Source organism: Hyla sarda, chromosome 4 (genome assembly GCF_029499605.1).
Source record: "Hyla sarda isolate aHylSar1 chromosome 4, aHylSar1.hap1, whole genome shotgun sequence".
Classification (NCBI taxonomy): Eukaryota; Metazoa; Chordata; class Amphibia; order Anura; family Hylidae; genus Hyla; species Hyla sarda.
In genome coordinates, this window is record NC_079192.1 from 405,368,703 (window position 1) to 405,392,073 (window position 23,371).

The window sequence follows — 23,371 nt, forward strand, 5'->3', positions numbered from 1 at the left end:
AATGTGTGTGAAGGAGACAGATAAGCCAATAGCTTATCTTATGCGTAAGGTCTACCTAAGAGTAGTGGTTAAATTAGTGAGCCATTGAAAGTAGGATATTATTTTTTTTTTATAACTTCCAAAAAAGTTTCCAAAAAGTGGAAGAATCCAAGAAAACGTAAGCGTATTTCTAACATATATCTTCTCTTGCACAGAGTTTTGGAACACTTTGGGATTTCTAAGTAATGTCCATGATGGAATTCTTGTCTGATCCCTTTTTCTGCTGCAGTTGATCAGCGATACCGATATCTGCCTTAAGTGCTCGGCATTAAAAGGTTTAATTTGAAAGTGGTGAACATTCCTAAGGCATCTAGAAACCACGTGCCCGCATTAGCACATACTCTCTGTGTTTCCTCATGCCAATTTGGACACACTACAACCGGGAACAGATGCTCTGAATTCTAGGTTTCCAATTACAAAGCTGTGTTATCTGTGTCTTATGTTTCAACACCATTTGTTCAATTACCTGCAGTTAATATTCAGCATCAAATAAGTCTGTGTGTTCGCGTGAGGTCTCACCAGCGCTGATAATGCACCAACAATTGTATTAAGTGCACATGAGAGAGTGCTGTGCAAATATCAACGCTGCAATGTGCACCACACCCAACAGCTGAAAACCGCTACTTGAGTTCGGTCCTTATACTGTATTTGAATTTGCTCAATAGGATAAAATAAGGGGTAACTAAAGGAAATATCCTATCAATAAACCCTCATCGAAGCAGCTCCACATTGTTGGCTGAAGTTCCTTACCAGGAACAAGATAACGAAACAATCAAAAGAAGATCAACAAGCTGTGGTATTTACTTGCAAGACACCAGGGACTGGAGAATGCAGTCAGTAGACAACAGGGACTGTGATATTGGACACAGAGACTACCACATATGAGCTGTGGCATCAAACATCTTACATACAAAGTCAATCAGTGAACACCACTGTAGAACTTAACTAACTGGGGCACTAAACTATCAGATTTCAGGGTACTGGAAGTTTTATATTGAGAAAGGGACACTTGGTCCCGAAACATGTTTGTTTATAAGACAATAAAGAACTTTTATTGGATAAATCTCGCATTCACCTGAATCCTTCTGAGTGGACGTGCCATCAAAACCCAGATTGTACCCATATCTCTATTGGAGATCCAACTCTGTGAAACCAGATTATGACAGGGAAAGATGAATAAAACCAAAAGATAAGGATGGATTGGAAAACAAATCCTTGAGGCATCAAGAACTGTGGAATGAAGACATTAGACACCAGGAACTAGGTTGTTGTAATCCAAGAAGACATCAGGGATTGGGGAATGAAACCAGGTATTGGGGAATGATCCTTGAGACATCAAGAACAAAGAATTAGGCACTAGACACCTGGAACAGGAGAATAAATCAAAAAGAAACTAGGGACTGGGAAATGAGGCCATTTGAAACCAAGAACTGGTAAGTGAAGCCACTACACAACAGGGACTAGAATATTAAGCCATTGTACATGTAGATTACCACATACAAGCTGCATTGGGCTTCCAAGAATTTGGTCCTTTTTTTTTTTTTAACCAATGGAAACGTTTCACGATGTGATTTCTATTGCTTAGGTGATATATTTGTACATGAAGATCACCTGTCCATTTTCATCACCTTTATACCCCTCCCTCTCCTTTATACTCGATCTGTGCCCTTAATCCATAGGGACACATGTCTAATATAGAACATTCCTCCCTCCTCCTTCCATCTCTTATGTAACCTCTTTCGAGCAGCGTCTGCCAACTTTTGATTCAACAAGGAGTGACAGAATAGTGAAAGGTATTAGAAAATTATTATGGGATTAAGACGAAGAATATTAATTTGATCTCAGGAAACATGTCGGTTCGTTGTCCTGGGTGGATAGTTCACGAAACGCGGCTGCGAGGAACGTGCTGAACAATGGCGTGATTTGTGCTGTAAATGTTACAAACCAGCTCTGACCCTCAGCTCTATTATCATCGTAATTACCAGATTATCTCCTGATGTTCATTTTAAGCTACGATAATCGTAATGAATGTAATATACATCCAAGATAACAAGACCATAGTATGTGCCCCATGGTGTGTACAGCTGCTGAGAATGGGAAGATGAAAGGCCAATTCCACATACCATATTCCACAATATCCCATAGTCAGTGGTGGTCTTCTCTCCAGATTATTAATCCCTTACTTTAGATATGAGATGTAGAGATGATGAATTCCAAATAATTAATTACATTAGTGTATTATTTAAGCTTCCAGTTATAATGGAGACATGCTCGTGGCCTTTTTCTTCATGGACGACTCATTTCCGGTCTGGCCACGGGATCTTTACGGGTCAGAACTTATAACAGGTCGGTCCAGAACTTTAATTTATTTCCCCCTTAGTTGTTCACATGAATAGCAGTTCTTGTATTATCCCTGTTTCATAACTATTGTGAAGAAAAGATATCCCCAAAGGAATAAGTATTAGATTGCGGGGGGTCAGATTTCAGGGACCCCCTGCGATCTCCTGCACAGGACCCTGGCTCTCCCTGGGAATGAAGCGTGTCAACTCCCATACGAAGCACCGCCCCAACACGCCCCCTCCATTTATCTCTATGGGACAACCGGAGATAGCCAAACGCTGTATCTCCGGCAATCCCATAGTGGTTGGACACCACACGATCAGACACACTTATCTCATATCCTTTCATAAGCTGTCCTGCACAATAGTTCTCCCTTAATTTCTCTAAAGTGTTTGGCCAACAGCTGTTTCTCCCAATTTCCATATACTCATGCACCTTCAAGAAGTCGCCATCAGAGACCTAATAACTCTAAAAGGTCAAGCAGTTGAAATCCAACATGCTCGATCCTTCTCTCCTCTGACATCCTCAGTAGAGGGATGGTTTGGAAGCCACTATACACATTAGATAGCTGTCCGACCCCGCAAAAAAATAGCAGGTTTGGCTAACACATGCGTGCCTACGTAAGAAAAATCTGTCGCTGATTTTTTTACTTCCATGTTTGTCTGTATGCAGCTCTCCGCTGCATGTTTTCATTCTTTCTACCAAAACTGTAACTGCTACTTCCATCAACTCCTATCTAGTGTGTATGGCCAGCTTTACCCTTTCTTCAACCGGCAACCAATATGCAATTATTGGAGACCCACAAAAGGGTGCAAATAGTTTTCATCGCATTGAGTATACCATCAATTGAAAGAATTTTCACATTTCAGACAGACATGTCAAAAGTGTTCAGATCCAGATGGATCTCTAAACCTCACCCGGAGAAGGACGTGATAGTGTGCTTCACTTCCAAGCCGGACATCATCTCCATAATGGGTTTCCTTAAAAGTCTATGGATCCCTCCCAGTGCAGCTTCTTCAATGATCGTGGCCAGCCTGAGCACGAAACACGCCACCACGTGGCTGACTTCTGTCTAACGTTTATGAGTGACTTTAGTGGTTCCAATCCTTCTAGCTTATGGAAATGCTGTGCATTCTCCAAACAAAGGCGTCTCACACAAGGTCTTTATACACGTCTTTAATCCACATTAAGTTTAATGATTCCTTAAGTGCTGTGCTTGATCTTACTGTGTACACATATTAGTAATATTGATTTTTTGTAGGAGACCTGAGGGTCAAAAAAAATTCTAAATATCTTGTATGTACTCGAAATAGCTACATTTATGTGGCCTAAGCTTAAGGGAAGGGGCAGTCTAGTTACAGGCCACCTACAACTACCATGTGCCACAGATAATACCGATGCCTTTTAATGTGGCAGAGTGGACTAAGGGCTCAGGTGTAACTGCTATTTCTTGCAATGGAAGATGTGTGTCCGGCACTACTTGCGGCTAGGGCTCTGTACACTTTCACCGGAGGGAAAGAGTTTACTGGAGAATGCACTGTCAACAAAAATGAGGGTGCTCTGTTTCCATATAGCTATCCATAATGCAGTCTTGGTATAAAGAATGAAGAACGACACTCACCAAATCTTTCAGCTTTATTGTCTTTTGTGCATAACAAACCTGTAGTGGGGAGCTGTGTACAGACAAAGATGGCAGTAAAAAAAATCAGCAACAGCTGTTTCTTGCGTAGGCACGCATGCGTGCCTACGCAAGAAACATCTGTCGCTGATTTTTTTTCTACTTCCATGTTAGTCTGTATGCAGCCCCCCGCTACATGTTTTCATTCTTTATACCAAGACTGTACATGCTACTTCCAACACCTCCTATAACAGTGCCCCTGTTTGGCTGGGGGTGGGGGGGTTCACCCACAAAACACTTGCCTAGCACCTTTTTCTTGAGTATATTTATAATGATTGAGGTTTCCACAGGAAGATGATTGGCTGGTCATTCCCTTACAGTGGTCGGAATGTGAAGCTAGGGTTTTGTAGGCATTATGGTTGACACTACTATATGGTAACTATGCATAATAATATGAGCAGCATAAATGTCAATATTATGTGAGCACTGTTATCCCAGTTTTGTGGGTATTAACGTGTACAGGGTGACAAGCCCTGGCAGCACTGTATTAGCACCATGGCAGACAATATGAGATGGGCATTTTGCTGGTAGTATAGAAGAATTATGGTTGGTATTATTGTAAGGCATTTTTGTTTGGACACTTTGGCAGCCCCATTATTTTTTTTGGTCTATTAAATTGGCATTATAGATGGTGCTAATTAAAGTAGTACTCCAGTGAAATTATTATTTATTTATTTTTAAATCAACTGGTGCCAGAACATTAAACAGATTTGTAAATTACTTCTATAAAAAATTCTTAATTCTTCCAGTAATTATCAGCTGCTGTATGCTCCACCGGTAGTTCTTTTCTTTTTGAATTTCCTTTCTGTCTGACCACAGTGCTCTCTGCTGACACCTCTGTCCATGTCAGGAACTGTCCAGAGTAGAATCATACCCCCATAGCAAACCTATCCTGCTCTGGACAGTTCCTGACATGGACAGAGGTGTCAGCAGAGAGCACTGTGGTCAGACAGAAAATAAAGTTTAAAAAGACAAAAAGATCTGGAGCATACAGCAGCTGATAAGTACCGGAAGGATTAAGATTTTTTTAATAGAAGTAATTTAAAAATCTCAATAAAAAGGAGAACAATTTCCCCCACCTCAAGGTTAGTGTTTGTTATAATAATACAATTATTCTTCAATTATTCTAATAATTTATTAAGAATATAATATATCATAAGAAATTCCGCTCTCACAGGGCCCTTGTGGGAGAAGAATTTTTTTTTTAAATATGAATTAAATACAATATAATCAATATGCCACTTGATTGCTATATTAGTTGCTGGATATACTGCAGGCAGGGTTATATTCATTAATGAACACCAAGATTTTTGTTAGGTGAAACAGTCCTTTATACTGTAGCAGTACAGCAGTATTATATTGTCTCTGGTCAGATCCTTCAATGTGAACTGTAACAGATATTATAATTAATAGTAATCTTTTACCAGTTTCTGTAGTGCTCTGTTGTAGTCAGCAATAGCTCACTGAGCTGTAGATATACTTTCAGAAAATAAGTGCTGGCGTGCACAAGTGGCGGCTGGTCCTGACGGCGCAGGGCTTGGGTGATACCGCCCAATGGAGTCGAGGAAATGAATGCAGAGCCTCGTGTTCTCAGCGTCTGACGTTAGAATTCATGCGGACTATGGGGATAATCCGCATGAATTCTAACGTCAGACGCTGAGAACTATACTAGATTATACTAGAACCATACTAGATTGTTGCAGTCCGAGGCACATTGTATAATATAGACGGGTGCCACGGGCATAATTGGGTTAAATGATTGAAATGATCTGTCCTCATTTTTGTAATTTGCAACTATATATATATAATCTTTCTTTGCATGTATATATTATCTTCATCCATCATTTATACATGTATGTGTTTTATATTCTGTTTTTAACTTTTGTATTGTGCCTAATGCTGATTGGTTATAGGGGAGTTTAAGACACGGCTTTGCTTACTCCCATGATGCCTTGAGAAAGTGTCATGTGACGCGAAACTAGTGCTCGTTGGTGTTAGTGCTGTCCTCCTATGTGTACCTGCTATGCCACAATAAAGACACGGTATTTTATTTGCATTATGAAACGTGAGCGCTGAGGACTTTTTTCTTATCCGGGAATAATGTACAAATCTGTTTAACGTTCTTGCACTAGTTGATTTAAAAAAAATAGTTTTTCACTGGAGTACCCCTTTAACCTCTTTAAGGTAACCCCCTTAAATTGCATTGAAAATTCATCGACTAGGAGTGTCATCTTCTTAAAGAAAATGGCCACTATACATGGTTGTATAGTGGACTGAAAAACCGTCATATGAAATCAAATCTGTAGACAAGGGGGTGGTTGTAAGGGTCACGGCAGGTGGTGGATCCTCTGGGCCTGTGTGGATGATGACGTGAGCCGTGCCAGGGAGCAGAGTCCAAGGTGCCACTGGTTTTCACCAGAGCATGCCGCAAAGCGGGATGGTTTTGCTGTGGCAGGCAGCACCCAGGTCGTTACCCCTGGCACGACTCGTCCACACTGGTAGCTGGGATGAAGCGTGGTAAGATGGATAATGACTGGATGTGGTCAGGATAGCTGAAGGTCAGGGCAGGCGACACAGTGGCAGGGTCAGGTCACGGAAGATGGATCAGACACACGGATCACAGGAACACAGTAGCTTTCCCTCAGGCACTAGGGCAACAAAGATCCGGCCCAGGGCAGGGGAAAGTGTACACACTTATAGGGAAGGAACAGGTGAAGACACTAATTAGGGCGTACTGGCCCTTTCAATCACAGAGCTCCAGCATGCGCGCCCTAGGAAGCGGGGGCACGCGCGCCGGGACTGAGAACACGGAAGACCAAGGAGGTGAGTGACGGGCTGGAACTTGCATGCAGGCGCGTCCCATGATGCGAATCCCAGCCCCGTCGGCAGCGGGGACATGAGAGAAGAGCACTCACGGCCAGCGTGTCGGGCCGACGCGCTGACGTTACAGTGGTCTTGTCAAAGAGGTGATCTTTTTGTATACTATGTCTTAGACATTTCCATAAAACTGATACTGACCCCCATACTGACTGAGCAGTTCAGTTCAGATCAATGGGCATACGTACCCATACCTTTTTACCAGTATCACAATGTATATTGGCAACATACTCTGAGAACAATCTTGATAGTGCCTTACAATGTCCAAATAACAGTACCATTTTTTGAGGACTATGTGAAATTGTTATGTAGATATACATTTCATCAGTCTCACAGTGATTAGGTGTACTTATTTTCGATTTGAGAAGTTGCCCAACAATCATGGAGAGTTGATGGGGGCAAAAAAGCTCCAAGTCCCCCCCTGGCCCACATGGTTATGGATGTGGTAGTGTTAACCAGCACTCAAACGGAGCCCCATTTTATTCTTTCCTCTAGACCAGCCCCCTTCCATATGTACGCAGGTGAAGTTTACATTGAGTGTTCTCTCGACTTGAGTACTTTATTGTTCAATAATGTTTAACTGGTGATTTTTTTTCTTATTACTCCAATGACCCAGGAAGTGGGAATCATACAAAGAGTTTTATTCATGGCATAAAGTTGATCTCCTCGGCAACACGTTGTGATGACAAAATACAGCGGGGTAGGGTCACAAGTCGTCTTTGAGCACAGACAGGCTGGGTTGGAAATATGACAGAAACCAAGAATCGACATCAATATCCATCGTCTCAGATGATTAACTATGTCCCCCTGATAAAAGGTTATCTCATTTCTAGGCTTCCTTTTGTTTCAAGCTCCATGTAAGTCAACTTTTAGCAGTACATTACGTAAGAAAATAGGGGTCAGTGTGGTGCCCTGGCCCAGCGTGAACACCAGAACTAACCACTTTGTCACCATTACACCGAGTACAATGCCTAATGTGAGACAGTAGAGGTCTACCCTAAGCATAGATAGACGTGGAAGCCGTCGTACAAGTTTGAGTTCAATATTATCTAATAGTATTTTTCTAAACATTGCCGACATTGCCATCATTTGAATTGAGTTGGATCCGACAAAGCTTCTGGTCAGGAGTTTTTTTTACTTAAAAAAAAAAAAGAAAAATAGCAAAGAATCCAAGGACTATTCTTCATAGTCATCAGACAATGATGGTATATTTATTCATTTCTTAGTATGTTAAAGGAGTTTTCCAGGAATTATTTTCATTTAAAGGGGTACAAATGTTTTCAGATCACCTGGTGCCAGAAAGTTTTACATATTTGTAAATTACTTCTATTAAAAAATGTTAGGCCTTCCAGTACTTATCAGCAGCTGTACACTCCAAGGAAAGACTGAAAAGAACTACACAACTTCCTCTGGAGCATACAGCAGCTGATAAGATTTTTAAACAAGTAATTTACAAACCAGTTTAACTTACTGGCACCAGGTAATCTGAAGAAAAAAAATGGTAGTTGCTTGCCTATTCTGCAAGTTTGCTGACAAACACAGGAATAGGATATCATTACATAGTTAGTAAGGTTGAAAAAAGACATATGTCCTTCAAGTTCAACCAAGGAATTGAAAGGAAGGGATATGGGTGGATGAAGGGGATGAATTACTTTATTACTATTACATTTACTATTATGATGTACAATAATAGAACTACTGTAATACTTCCTTGTATGTACAAAAATATTAATACTTATGATCTTGAAGGAGGCACTAATTATAGTAGCTATATTTTTGTATATAGGAGCAGTATTATAGTAGTTATATTCTTGTATATAGGAGCAGTATTATAGTAGTTATATTCTTGTATATAGGAGCAGTATTATAGTAGTTATATTCTTGTATATAGAAGCAGTATTATAGTAGTTATATTCTTGTATATAGGAGGCAGTATTATAGTAGTTATATTCTTGTATATAGGAGCAGTATTATAATAGTTATATTCTTGTATATAGGAGCAGTATTATAGTAGTTATATTCTTGTATATAGGAGCAGTATTACAGTGCTTATACACTTGTGCATAGGGGCAGTATTATAGTGGTTATGTTTTTGTATATTGGGGCAGTATTATAGTAGTTATATTTTTGTATATAGGGGCAGTATTATAGTAGTTGTATTCTTGTATATAGGGGCAGTATTATAGTAGTTATGTTTGTCCATAGCATAGTATTATAGTAGTTATATTCTTGTACATAGGAGCAGTATTATAGTAGTTATATTCTTGTATATAGGAGCAGTATTATAGTTGTTATATACTTGTACATAGGAGGCAGTATTATAGTAGTTATATTCTTGTATATAGGAGCAGTATTATAGTAGTTATATTCTTGTACATAGGGGCAGTATTATAGTAGTTATATTCTGGTATACAGGAGGCAGTATTATGGTAGTTATATTCTGGTATATAGGAGGCAGTATTATAGTAGCAATTAACTACTATAATACTTTCCCATATATACAGGAATATAACTACTATAATACTGCCCCCTATGTATAAGGATATAACTACTATAATACTGCCTCCTATATACAAGAATATAACTACTATAATATTGCCTCCAATGTACAAGAATATAACTACTATAATACTGCTCCTATGTTCAATAATATAACTACTATAATACTGCCTCCTATATACAAGAATATAACTACTATAATACTGTTCCTATGTACAAGAATATAACTACTGCAATACTGCTCCTATATACAAGAATATAACTACTATAATACTGTTCCTATATACAAGAATATAATCACTATAATACTGCCTCCTATGTACAAGAATATAACTACTATAATACTGCTCCTATATACAAGAATATAACTACTATAATACTGCTCCTATATACAAGAATATAACTACTATAATTCTGCTCCTATGTACAAGAATATAACTACTATAATACTGCCTCCTATATACAAGAATATAACTACTATAATACTGTTCCTATGTACAAGAATATACCGTATTTATCGGGGTATACCACGCACCGGCCTATAACACGCACCCTCATTTTACCAAGGATATTTGGGTAAAAAACGTTTTTTACCCAAATATCCATGGTAAAATGAGGGTGCGTGTGTGCGCGTGTATACCCCGATACACCCTCAGGAAAGGCAGGGGGAGAGAGGCCGTCGCTGCCCGCTGCCCTCCCCCTGCCTTCCCTGGGGTCTAGAGCCCTGCTGCCGGCCCTTCTCTCCCCCTGGCTATCGGCGCCACTGCCCGTTCTGTCCCCCTGACTATCGGTACCGGCGCCCCATTGCCGACACCGATAGCCAGGGGGAGAGAAGGGGCAGCGGCACCCATTGCCGGCGCCGCTGCCCCAGTTGCCTCCCCCCATCCCCGGTGGCATAATTACCTGGGTCGGGTCCGCGCTGCTTCAGGCCTCCGGCGTGCGTCCCCTGCGTCGTTGCTATGCACAGCGCGGCGCACTGACGTCATGCGCCGCTACCCCTTCTCTCCCCCTGGCTATCGGCGCCGCTTCTCTCCCCCTGGCTATTGGTGCCGGCAATGGGGCGCCGGTACCGATAGTCAGGGGGACAGAACGGGCAGCGGCGCCGATAGGAGAGAGGGGGAGAGAAGGGCCGGCAGCAGGGCTCTAGACCCCAGGGAAGGCAGGGGGAGAGAAGCGGGCAGCGACGGCCTCTCTCCCCCTGCCTTTCCTGGGGCGGTATCGGCGTATAACACGCACATAGACTTTAGGCAAAAAATTTTAGCCTAAAAAGTGCGTGTTATACGCCGATAAATACGGTAACTACTATAATACTGCTCCTATATACAAGAATATAACTACTATAATACTGTTCCTATATACAAGAATATAATCACTATGATACTGCTCCTATATACAAGAATATAACTACTATAATACCGCCCCTATATACAAGAATATAACTACTATAATACTGCTCCCTGTGTACAAGAATATAACTACTATAATACTGCTCCTATATACAAGAATACAACTACTATAATACTGCTCCTATGTACAAGAATATAACTACTATAATACGGTCCCTATATGCAAGAATATAACTACTATAATACTGCTCCCTATATACAAGAATATAACTACAATAATACTGTTCCTATATACAAGAATATAACTACTATAATACTGCCCTCTGTGTACAAGAATATAACCACCCCTGGGACATGCTTCTATATTGAGCCCCTTGAATTCTTTATTCGTGTGTGTAAAGCATATCGAGCAACAAGCGGAGCAGAAGTAAGATGGTTTTTGTAAGTTGTCTAAGGTCCCGGATCCCGGAACTCCATAAGCCTCCCCGGATTGATCAGTATAAGTCCATTCTGTTTCCTACAAACTTCCAGCCTGTAAAATATAAGAGATAGAAAAACATAGCTGGTCGTCTACAAAGCCGGTATTGTGGAAGTGTCAGAATCATTAGCTCAGTGGCATATATTCTGCAAGCTAATGCTCCTGTCTAATTCCTTCCGGGACAGGCTGTCTGCATGACAAATAGAAACCAGACTGGAGAAGGTAGAGAGCAGTGCAAGCGCGCAGCTAAGGACGCACACAGCTCATACCCCCTCCCATGTGAACCCACTGTCACTTATGCGCGGCCTTAGATGTCCGAAATGTGACGTTGCCCTCCACCGGGGGCTATTAACCTACCCCTGCTGGTTCTTTGCCAGTCATTATCTAAATAGCATGCAAAGTACTGGATAGAATGGCATCTACCCATAGACTGCTGGAATATGGGATTATTATAATACAATTTTTGGAAATGTTCCCATGTTCAAAGGGAGGATCTTTCTAAGTAGGGTTTATATCTCTATTGTATCTTATCCGTCTGACTACTTTGAGGCATTGAAGCTATGACTTAAAATTCTCTACAGAAAGTGGGAATTCCAGGAAGCTGAGATATAAGTAGGTGTTCACGCTCTCTGTAACGGTGACATGGAGGTGACAGTGGTCAATGATGATTTTATGACAAAAAAAAATATGGCTTTTCAGGGTTAAAGAGGTCAACTTTAACATTGATGACCTAACCTTAGGATATCAGTATTAGAACAGTGGTTGGAAGCGACTTCGTGACCCCCCACTCTCTAATGAGGCACAGTTCCTTACATATGGTAGGAACTTTAACAGGTATTGCAGCTTTTCCCTATTTAAAGGGGTGCCCCAGCATTCTGAATATCCGGTTCCAAAGGCTTGGAGCAGCGGTCGATGTTGCGACGTCATCACCACGCCCCCTCCATTGGTGTCTGTTGGAGGGGGCGTGACGGTCATCACACCCCCTCCCATAGACATCAATGGAGTGGGCATGGCCTTGACGTCGCGACCACAGCCGCTGCTCCAAGCCTTCTGAACCGGATGTTCAGAAGGCTGGGGCACGGGAGTACCCTTTTAAAGGGGTTATCCACCATATGGGGATTTTAGTACTTACCTGCCAGAACTGGATATTTCCTGTTGGATTTTGTACTCTAAACTACACAACCCAGTTCCATGCTTGAAAGTTTGAGATCACTTTCCTTCCTCCCACACATCAGTCTCCCCACCCATTGAAACACAGTGTTTTCTAATCAGGGGGGTCCTGCAGCTGCAAAATTAAAGCAGGAAAGGCTCCCTCTGATCACCTGAATAGTGATGTCACGTCTCGACGCAACCTGGGAAATCCTGAGACATGAGTAATTTTGTATGCTGTTAAAAATAAATATTGGGGCGATATTCACAGAAGAATTGTCACACACAGGTACAGACACTTGTTATAACTACACCAACTTTGCAGCCCCTGTAGCATAGTCAGATAAAAAAAAAAAATCCTGGAAAACCCCTTTAAGTGTATGAGATGGACTGCAGTACTAGGTATAGCCACAACCAAGTGTATGGCACTGTGCCTGGTAGGCAATGAAGCAATAAAGTGTCAGATTGGCAGGATGCCAGGTGTCGGATCCCAACTGATCTGATTTTGATAGTTTCCCAATATTCAAGTGCTGGAAAACTCCTTTTTTAACCCTAGCTGTCTTTTTGGAAGACTGCCTCAAACAGCTGGTGTGAACTGTAATCACCTATACTATGCCCTCAAGGATGGTCTCAGAAGAGACATTGATGGTACAGTACTTAGACATGGTGTGAATGGGGGTTCAACCCATGTGGTTGTTATTCTGGCCTTGGAGAGAGGGGCCTCAGTCATGGTTGGCCCCATCCCTATTACTATTAGATGGTGAGAACCTCTGCAGGTCTTTCCTGTACTGATAAATTGCATTGTTTTCATACAAGGGAATGGGCAACTGGCCTGAGGGTCAAAAAAGTAGGTAAAGGTAGCCAAGCTTAAAGGGGTACTCCGCCCCTAGACATCTTATCCCCTATCCAAAGGATAGGGGATAAGATGTCTGATTTCGGGGGTTCCGCCCCTGGGGAGCCCTGCAATCTCGACTGCAGCTGTCACGATCACACCCTATCGGTCCAGCCAAGACGCTAGAGAGAGTGTGATGGTGCAAGGGTTAAAGCCGCCAGACCTCTGGGTATCCACTACTAGTCCCAGCAAGTCACCAAATTAACCCTTAGATAAATGTGTTTCCACCAGAGCTGCCTTCAGAAAGCTGAGCTCATATATTTAGAGATCAAAGACCAGAGCTGATGAATTAAACATTTAATCTGATAAAAGGTATCACAGTGCTATGCATAAAAATAAACAAATGACATACAGTTACAAAAATATGAAAGAGTTTGGCAAGACAAGTTCAGAAAGCAAAAGATGAAGTTCTTACAGCATGATGGTATAGCAGTCCTTCAGTGAGTGAGAGTCCAGCTCTTGTCAGCCTTTTGCACAGCCTTGAACAACCAGTTGAGTCCAGCATTTTTAAGTCTTATCTGCTTCTTTGGAGGGAAACTCCATTCCCCCCCTCCCCTCTGATCCCACCAGGTGGGGCATCTCTCTTCCTGACCCCTTATCTGTTTGATTATATGATGGGACCAGAGTGCATGCCAGACCCCCAATAAAATGCCATACACAAAATGCAAATGATACACCGTCTGAATGACCCTCACCCCCCGGGTGTTAGTTTATACACAGATACGATTATAAAACACATGTATGTTTCCATAATCAGGCCTTGGGCCTGACACCTCCCCCTTAAGATGGGGACAGAGATGGCCTCTCCAGGCTGATAGATCTGTCTCCATTAACCGTCTATTTCTTTTCTTGACACCACAGGCCCTGCATTCCCAGGCAAAGATGGCACTGAAGGGGCCTATTTCCTCATTTAGCTGCCTTTTCTTTGCAGCCAAGAGCTGTGGACTGATCTCCACATCCTGAAGGGATCCCTGGCTCTTAGCTTCCTCCACTAGGTCCAGTAGGGGATCACTACCCAGCCCTTCCTCTGGTGAACTGCATACACAGAGTACCACCTTCTCAGGGTCATAGTATGCCATGTTAATGTGGTACTGTCTCTGCCTCTGACCTTTCTCATCAAGGGCAACTACATATGTGGTGGGTTCCAGGCACTGCAAAATGGCAAATGGACCCTCCCAGGCAGCCTGCAACTTATTCTGCCTGATGGGGTTCAGAACCATTACTTTCTGTCCCACTTCATGGACCCGGTCCCTTGCATTGTGATCATACCAGTACTTCTGCCTTGACTGGGCTGCTGTGAGGTTGTCATGTACCAGCCCAGTCAATGTCTGCATCCTGTCCCTGAATCTCAGAACATACTCCACCACAGAAGTCTCAGGGGCAGGTAGCCCCCCTTTCCATTCTTCCCTAACTAAATATCGGGGTCCCCGCACTTTATGACCATATAATAACTCAAAGGGCGAGAAACCTGTAGGCTCTTGGGGTACCTCCCTGTAAGCAAATAACAGATGGGGTAAATTCTTTTCCCAGTCTCTGCCCTCCGATTCTACAAATGTTTTTAGCATTTGTTTCAAGGTGCCATTGTTACCGGACACTTTGTCCAACCAATGTAGAGGGTTGTGATCAGTTATGACAGTAAAATCCCTGCCATACAGGTATGGCTGTAATTTTTGCAAAGCCCAGACCACAGCTAGACATTCCTTCTCTATGACCGCATAGGCCACTCCCAAATGTCATGCCAGGGGGGTCTCATGGGCAAACCTCAGCAGCTCTTTCCTGTACTGCCTAGGAACCACTAACTGCCTTTCTCCCTCTTGGGCCCCTAGCATGCCTTTGGAAAGGGATTCCCAGTACAAGATATCATTTTCCCAATATACCCAATGCCCCTCTGTGTCAACATCTGTATGATCAGCACGTTGTCTCAGCCCTTCAAGGGAAGGGGCACTGGGCAGAGCTTCCCGGAAATGCTCATTTCCCTCCCCCCATCTTGTGGCATCAGGGAGCACATTTCCCCCAGGTAAACTAGCATCTCCACCTTCCTCTGCTGTGGCTTGCATGTCACACAGCTTGCCCCTTGCATCACCATCCTCCCTTCTTTTTAAAGCTGCAGCCCTGGCACACTGCTGACGCATTACCACTGCCACCATTGGTATGCCTCCCTGGGGTTTACCTTCCTCTCTCTCAGTTCCAGACATAACAATACAGGCATCATACACAGGGCTATCACTCCTTCCCTCCTCTTCCTTAGGCTCACAGGATTGGGACATATCACTCACTGCTGGTCCCTCATCCTTACATGTCACCAGGGGCACACCAACCCCCCCCCCCCCCCCCCCCAGCCCATCTCCACTAGGTTTTGGCATTGGCATTGCATTGTCACCGCATTTTACAATACACCCATTTCACTTTTGGAAAACATTACTGGTTCAGTCACAGGTAAACATTTATCAATCCCCTGCATTCCCTCCCAGTTACCACGTTTCACAATACACCCCATTCCACTTTTGGAAAACATTACTGGTTCAGTCACAGGTAAACAATTATCAATCCCCTGCATTCCCTCCCAGTTACCACGTTTCACAATACACCCCATTCCACTTTTGGAAAACATTACTGGTTCAGTCACAGGTAACCAATTATCAATCCCATGCACTCCCTCCCAGTTACCACATTTCGCAGTGTCTCCCAAAGTCTCGCACAGTACCTCAGAATGAACAGGGCTCTCTCCTAGCCCATCCGGGGTGCAGGTAGTGTCCTCTGGAGCATAATGACAGAGCATCCGACCCAAATCATTTCCCAGCAGAACATTAACAGGGATGTCCTCAGAGACCCCCACCTCCCGCAAACCTTTGCCTGTACCCCAATCCAGGTAGACACGGGCCATGGGCACAGCAGGCCGCACACCTCCAATTCCTTTTAAAGCCATGGTTCTTCCAGGGATTATGTCCTCTGTATCCACCACTTCAGGCCGCACCAAGGTAAAGGAGGCTCCAGAATCTCGCAAACCCACTGTCACCCACAGTTACACTCTGCAGGTTATCCGCTCTTTTCTCCACCGCTCCGGACACCAGAAGAACGGCTGTGTGTCCTCCAGCTACTGGTGGAGAATTGTTTTTGTTGGGGCAAGTGGCACTCAGGTGCCCAATATTGTTGCATCTGTAACATCGGCAGGTGACCCCCTGACCCAATGTGGCTCATGTTGCTTTTGGGGATGATGGCAAGAATTTCCTGGCTGGCCTGGTGGTGCTTTGTGGTTGTGTGGCTCCCCTCCAGTTACTTGCTCCAGCTTGTGCAGATCCACGCTTTGCTGCTGGCGCCCGGTTATTGGCAAAGTCATCTCCTAGTTCTGCTGCTTCCATTGCTATCTTAGGCTTGCGGTCCAAAATCCACTCTCTGGCTTCAAAGGTCCGTGTTTGGAGAAACTGATCCAGGACCATCAAGTCCTCCAGGGCCTCATAGGTAGTGACTTGTAGGCCCCCAGTCCATTGCCTGAATGCAGTCCTTAGCTGACCTGCATGTTCAGTGCAGCTTTCTGTGGTGCTTTGTTGCAAAGTCCGAAATCTTTTCCGATAAGCCTCTGGAGTCAGATTAAAACTTTTTAGCAGGGCAGATTTTATTGCCTGATAGTCCTGGTCACTCTCAGAGGGAAGCGAAGCAAACACATCCAGAGCTTTCCCTCGCAGCCGTGGGGTTAGATATCGACCCCACTGTTCCTTATGTAGATGGAACTGCCGGCAAACCTTTTCAAATCCCCTCAGGAACACATCCAGATCACCATCTTTCTCCAACATGGGGACATGTTCCAAGCGTGGTTTGTGGTCTCCTTGATCCTGCACATCACTGCGTGCAGATAAAGCATCCCCTCTCAGCCTCAGAACCTCCAATTCATGCCTCCGCTGGGCCTCTTTCTGCCGCCTGTCTCTCGGCAGCTTGTATCTGTGCCTCACTCTCTGCAGCTCGTAACTGTGCCTCTCTCTCTGCGGCTCGTGCCTGGGCCTCTCTCTCTGCAGTTTGGTACTGGAGAAGCAGTTGGAGTTTCATATTGGCATCCACATTCCCAAGGTGTTGTAAGGCAGTCCGCATATAAGAGTCCAAGGCCTCATGTGGAGTACTGTCCTGATGGGGAGTAATGTTGTATTCCCCAGGAGATATCAGTCCTTGCATGGCAGTTCCAGCTGTAGGACTTTGTCTCATGTCACTCAGCTCTTCTGCACGGGCATCATACTCCACAAGATCAGCAATAAGTTGTTCCTTGTTCTTTCCTGCAGTAGGGATCTCCTTTTCTTGGCACATTAGCTCCAGTGCAGGCTTGGACTGCTTGCGATATGCCTCCATATTTCCGATATGAGACAGAGGAGGTAAAACAGGAGATGGGGAGGACAGAACTGTCTTGTACTCTTTTTGTATGTCTTTTAAACCAGCACTGAGCTCTGTCTTTCGAATTTACACACAAGAAGATGTATGCAATTTCTTTTTAGTGCTAAGATTTTCTTACAGGTAAAATCCAGCAAGCACTAAAAATCTCTAAATATTTCCCACCGCTGCCACCAGTTGTCACAATCACACCCTATCGGTCCAGCCAAGACACTAGAGAGAGTGTGATGGTGCAAGGGTTAAAGCACCAGACCTCAAGGGTACCCACTACTAGTCCCAGCAAGTCACCAAATTAACCCTTAGATAAACGTGTTTCCACCAGAGCTGCCTTCAGAAAGGTGAGCTCATATTTTTAGAGATCAAAGACCAGAGCTGATGAATTAAACATTTAATCTGATAAAAGGTATCACAGTGCTATGCATAAAAATAAACAAATGACATACAGTTACAAAAATATGAAAGAGTTTGGCAAGACAAGTTCAGAAAGCAAAAGATGAAGTTCTTACAGCATGATGGTATAGCAGTCCTTCAGTGAGTGAGAGTCCAGCTCTTGTCAGCCTTTTGCACAGCCTTGAACAACCAGTTGAGTCCAGCATTTTTAAGTCTTATCTGCCTCTTTGGAGGGAAACTCCATTCCCCCCTCCCCTCTGATCCCACCAGGTGGGGCATCTCTCTTCCTGACCCCTTATCTGTTTGATTATATGATGGGACCAGGGGGCATGACTTCAAAGGAGATACCAAACAGCCAGACCCCCAATAAAATGCCATACACAAAATGCAAAGGATACACCGTCTGAATGACCCTCACCCCCCAGGTGTTTGTTTATACACAGATACGATTATAAAACACATGTATGTTTCCATAATCAGGCCTTGGGCCTGACAGCAGCACCCCAGACATCAGGTACACAGAGCAAACTCCGCTCCGTGCCGGATGACTGGCGGGGCAGAGGCTCATGACATCACGGCCACACCCCCTCAATGCAAGTCTGGGGGGGCGTGATGGACATCACGCCCCCATAGACTTGCATTGAGGGGGTGTGGCCGTGACATCACAAGTCTCCAGAGCTGCACCCAACGCTCCAAAACGAATGCCGGGTTTAGCAGGGAGATTGCGGGGGTCCCACCATTGGGGATAGAGGATATGGGATAAGATGTCTAAGGGCGGAGTACCCTTTAAACTTTGCCACTGGGCCCTCTTTATTCTGTGTATAGCACTGATCCTTACCCTTTCTTATGTTGCTTTTATTTTTTTTGCCCATCGCATGGTTGGCCATTGACTGTATTGGGCCAACCATGGAATTTAGTAAAGTAAGCATGGTGACCTGGTCCAGAGTTGCTGCTTCTATATTCTATTAAATTAATCCACATTCTGCTGTAACACATGCTCATTTAAGACAACATTTGGAAAAAGGGAAGGAGTGGGCAAAAACTTTTTCATATCACTTAAGCATATTAAAAGAAAGTGACTGAATGGTATGCGGATCCCATCGATTCATTGGTAGTCTACTGTAACGTGCACACAGGGGATTATGGTGCACAGACCTCTAGGTCACCTGAAATAACTCAGCAGACGGGATTTTGTCTTTTTAAGAACCTTTACAAAAGGCTGAATTACTGAAATGGTTAACAACAGTAAAAAAAAAAAAATGAAAAAGTCAGGGCAAGTTTGGCATTTTTGTGAACAAACAGTCTGTGATCCAGAGAGATGGAGCTGCAAGAATGACAAGCGCTAGATAAGGATCGCTGGGCCCCCTTAGTAGCAAACTTATTCTGTCTGTTGCAAATCCCTTTAAGTTGTGGTCTAAATATTTGCAATTAATGGGGGGGAGGGGCATAAGTGTTTTGCCTGAGTTATATATTTTATTGTATAGTTATTGTAGAAGCAACTCCCCATAGCAAACCATCTTGCCTGAGGTGTTTTTAACAGAATATAGAGATATAATTTACAGTATGGCCCATGGCCATAGACAAAACCTATCCCATTCCCATGAATTGGAAATGTTTCTGGGCGATTTCTGTGTCTTTAACAAAGGTCATTCTACAGGGAGGGGGTGGCTGAGCTGTGAGAAGCATCTATTGTGTGCACCTCTGTTATCTATACTCTGACTGTACTTCTGTCTGTGATAATAAGGAGTAGACTGCTGGGAAGGGATCTGTACAGAACCAGACGTCTCAGCTTAGTTTTAGGCCTAGTGGCCTGAATGGGAACTGCTAAATTTAAGCATTCTTTCAAAATATAGAAAGCCAAATGTAAAATTAGAAAAAACATTTTTTTCCAGAAATAGTTAACAAAAAAAACTGTAAATGAGTCGTCTGGTTAAGAGACCCCTTAAATGTTAATTGCCCCATTCTTGACCATTCCTCCCTATAAAGTCTGAGGGAACCTGATTTGTCCATTGTTCTGTCCATTGCCAAGTTCAAGTGTGTGACTTTAAGGACTATTGGCTGTTGGACTACGGGAAGTCATCTATAAATTGCCTTAAAGGGGTATTCTGGCCATAGACATCTTATCCCCTATCCAAAGGAGAGTGAATAAGATGTCTAATCACGGGGGGGTCCGCTGTTGGGACCCCCCGCAATCTCCTTGCAGCACCTGCATCCTATGCCGGGTTGCTGCTCTAGTCTTGGAAACCTCTGTGTTTTCGGGACTGGAAACTTGACTTCATGCCATGCCCCCTCATGACATCTCACCACGCCCCCTCCATTCATGCCCCCTCCGTCACACCACGCCCCCTCCATTCATGTCTAGGGGACAACGGGAAGTCCTCTATAAATTGCTTTAAAGGGGTATTCTGGCCATAGACATGTTATCCCCTATGCAAAGGAGAGGGGATAAGATGTCTAATCACGGGGGGGTCCGCCGCTGGGACCCCCCGCAATCTCCTTGCAGCACCTGCATCCTATACCGGGCTGCTGCTCCAGTCTTGGAAACCTCTGTGTTTTCGGGACTGGAGACTTGACTTCATTCCACGCCCCCTCGTGCCGTCACACCACGCCTGCTCCATTCATGTTTATGGGAGGGGGCGTGACGGCAGTCACGCCCCCTCCCATAGACATGAATGGAGGGGGATTGGCGTGACATTACGTCTCCAGTCCCGAAAACAACCGGCATAGAATGCCGGTGCTGCATGGGTGTCCCAGCGGGGAGAGGGGATAAGATGTCTATGGCCAGAATACACCTTTAAAATCCTACGCACACTATGATCGCTGTGGTTTCCAATGACAAAAAAAAATTATTGGCCATGGTTGGATTTTTTATGTCAGGCCCAAAGGGGACAAAGACCCTGTAAAAATCGGCACCATACGAAGGCTGACTATCCCAATGGAGGAAGATTTCCCACATCCACACCTTGTACATGGGGGTTAAGTAGTTGTAGGAGTCATTCCATATTCGGCAGCACGTAGCATTAGAAGGTAAAGGCGATCAGCTCTCAGCACCTTTCACTAAACATGTCAATTGTCATCAGTCAAGTTACACAGAGAATATGAAATATGCGACCCCCCCCCTGCCCCCGCCCCTCATCGTACACACATACCTCAGCGCTGAATCCGTGTCTACTCAAATAACCCGGTCTGCAAAAAAATGTCAATATTTCTGGGAAGTTTTTCTCTTAATGATTTTATCTAAAATATCTATTGTCTGCGATGAACTCTGGCCCTGAAGCCGGGTTTCGCGCACCTTGTTTTTTTTTTTTTCCGTTGTGGTTTTGTGCTGCTTTATGTTTCCTGCAGCGCCAATGTTAGGCAGGGCAGTATGGAAAAGGCTTCTGTGGAATATTTTTTTTTTTTACCGTCGACTTTTGATTGGAGCTTATTTCATGTAGTAGTTTACCAAAAAGACATTGATTCATCACAAAAAAATACCAAAAACAACCAAATATGTTTGTGTTCTTTTATGCCCTGTTTCACCGCTCTCTTACGCTGGCCCCTGTAATATATATATATGTGTATATAGTGTGTATATATATATATGTGTATATATATATATGTGTGTGTGTGTATATAGTGTGTGTGTGTGTGTGTGTATATATATATATATATATATATATATATATATATATTTAAAATGGGACCCCTTTAGAATCCCACCGAGCAGACTTAAAAAGTTTTCCACCGGAGTACCCCTTTATCTACTGGTGCCAGAAAGTTAAACAGATTTGTAAATTACTTTTATTAAAAAAATCTTAATCCTTCCAGTACTTATTAGCTGCTGAATACTACCGAGGAAATTCTTTTCTTTTTGGAACATAGAGCTCTCTGCTGGCATCATGACCACAATGCTCTCTGCTGACATCTCTGTCAATTTTAGGAACTGACCAGAGCAGCATGTGTTTGCTATGGTGATTTTCTCCTACTCTGGACAGTTCTTAAAATGGACAGAGGTGTCAGTAGAGAGCACTGTGGTCATGATTCAGCAGAGAGCACTGTGTTCCAAAAATATAAGAATGTCCTCTGTAGTATTCAGCAGCTAATAAGTACTGGAAGGATTAAGATTTTTTTAAATAAAAGTAATTTACAAATCTGTTTATCTTTCTGGCACCAGGTTGATTTATTAACAAAAAAAAAAAAAGTTTTCCACCGGAGTACCCCTTTAATGGGCTCCCCTGGTAGGGTATAGTACTACTGTGGTTACTCAATTCTCATATATCTTTGTGCTTTTGAGGATAACTATAGCCTGATGTTGATGACTTCAGATATGGACCTTGAAACCAGATCCCACGATTTGGGAGATTCTGCAAATGATGTACGTTATTCTATCGTTCTTCCATTACAGACAGTGAAATTTCCTCCACATTCTTAGAGCACTATCATAATAGGAGAAGATAATGGTCAAAAAGTGGAGAATGCAGTCACCTGAGCTGCTGTGAAATCTGTGACCCTGCCCCTGAGCGTGGATCAGCTACTGCATTCTTCTTCAAGTCTGTCGTAGGGAAATGCTTCTCTCCTAACATCAGCCGCATCGATCAGGGGAGTGAAAGGAAAAATAAACTTTGTGGAAAGACTTGAAGGGGTACTCCGGTGGAAAACTTTTTTTTTACTTTCTGGCACAAGTTCACAAAATAAAAATTAAGGGGTTATCTAGGAAAAACATTTTTTTTATATATCAACTGGCTCCAGAAAGTTAAACAGATTTGTAAATTACTTGTATTAAAAAATCTAAATCCTTTCAGTACTTATAAGCTGCTGAAGTTGAGTTGTTCTTTTCTGTCTCTCTGATGACACCTGTCTAGGGAACTGTCCAGAGTAGAAGCAAATCCCCATAGCAAACCTCTTCTACTCTGTGCAGTTCCCGAGACAAGCAGAGATGTCAGCAGAGAGCACTGTTGCCAGACAGAAAATATCAACTCAACTTCAGCAGCTGATAATTATTGAAGGGATTAAGATTTTTTTAATAGGAGTAATTTCTGGAGCCAGTTGATATAAGAAAAAAAAAAGTTTTTTCCTGGAATGCACCTTTAAGTTGGGTAGAAAAAAAAAGAGAGGGCAAAGGGAAAAGAACCTGATTGCAGGATCAGACTACAAAGGGTTTTCTTAAAATCTTAATCCTTTCAGTACTTATGAGCTTCTGAAGTTGAGTTGTTCTTTTCGGTGTAAGTGCTCTCTGATGACACGTGTCTCGGGAACCCACCAATTTAGAAGAAAATCCCCATAGCAAACCTCTTCTAAACTGGGCGGTTCCCGAGACACGTATCATC

The 23,371-nt window shown here is 43.2% G+C and overlaps 1 protein-coding gene across 2 annotated transcripts in view; it reads left to right on the forward strand.

Moving 5' to 3' along the window:
* The window catches only part of ATXN10 (ataxin 10), a 257,913-nt gene that overhangs the window by 192,691 nt on the left and 41,851 nt on the right, over nt 1-23,371 (forward strand). The window lies entirely within an intron of this gene.